Source organism: Octopus bimaculoides, chromosome 6 (genome assembly GCF_001194135.2).
Source record: "Octopus bimaculoides isolate UCB-OBI-ISO-001 chromosome 6, ASM119413v2, whole genome shotgun sequence".
NCBI classification, from domain to species: Eukaryota; Metazoa; Mollusca; class Cephalopoda; order Octopoda; family Octopodidae; genus Octopus; species Octopus bimaculoides.
This window is the reverse complement of record NC_068986.1, coordinates 106,768,032-106,768,720: the sequence shown is the minus strand read 5'-3', so window position 1 is coordinate 106,768,720 and position 689 is coordinate 106,768,032. Positions and strand designations below refer to the sequence as shown.

The 689-nt window shown below is 28.6% G+C and overlaps 1 protein-coding gene across 5 annotated transcripts in view; it reads right to left on the bottom strand.

The window, feature by feature from the left end:
- The window catches only part of LOC128248169 (uncharacterized), an 11,313-nt gene extending 10,947 nt beyond the window's left edge, over positions 1-366 (bottom strand). For 4 of the 5 annotated variants that reach the window (XM_052969038.1, XM_052969040.1, XM_052969042.1 and 1 more), the window contains exon 1: positions 250-366. The gene's annotated coding sequence lies outside the window, so the exon portion shown is untranslated. The remainder of the gene's footprint in view (positions 1-249) is intronic. The other variant, XM_052969039.1, reaches the window with a different exon arrangement.
- Positions 367-689: the final 323 nt, after the last annotated feature.

The window sequence follows — 689 nt, the reverse complement described above, 5'->3', positions numbered from 1 at the left end:
ATAAATATGCATATATATGTGTTTGTGTTGATGTTTTTATGTGTGCGCATGTTTCTCTATAGTGTTTGGTTTATCTTTTCTTTGAGATAACAACATGGAAAGCTAATAAGTATGAGATATATTAAATACCCTGCTTTTTATTAAAAAAATGCTTCTGCCATGGAACTTGTACTGTAATCCCCTTCAAATATTATATAATTCTTTATCGAACATGACTTCAAAAACATAACATTGCACATTTTCACTTACCGTACAAAGTTGAACGTAACTACATTGGAGATACAAAATCATATGATGAATTTTCGAACGCCAACAGAAAGATGAGCCTATTGCTGACAACAGCTGTTTGCAGTATTTCATAATAAATATCTTTCGGGTCTTCATGAAAATAGCAACTGCATCTTAAAACTTGTTCTTGATTTATCATGTGAGTCATAAAATGACATATGCAAATTTAATAAAATGGACGAAATTAGTTTCGTTTCGTGCTCTTATCAGATTTTGAATGGCCATCACTAAGAAAGTTCCAAATAGTAATTAATTTTTCATAAAATAAATAAAATGTTTTTCTCAGTCTAGTTGATAATTTAGCTAACTTTTAAAACCTACTGCTCAATCTTCAATTAATTTTTTTATTCACGTAATACATGATAATGCGGATAACATATTTATATCATCATTTAAATGAT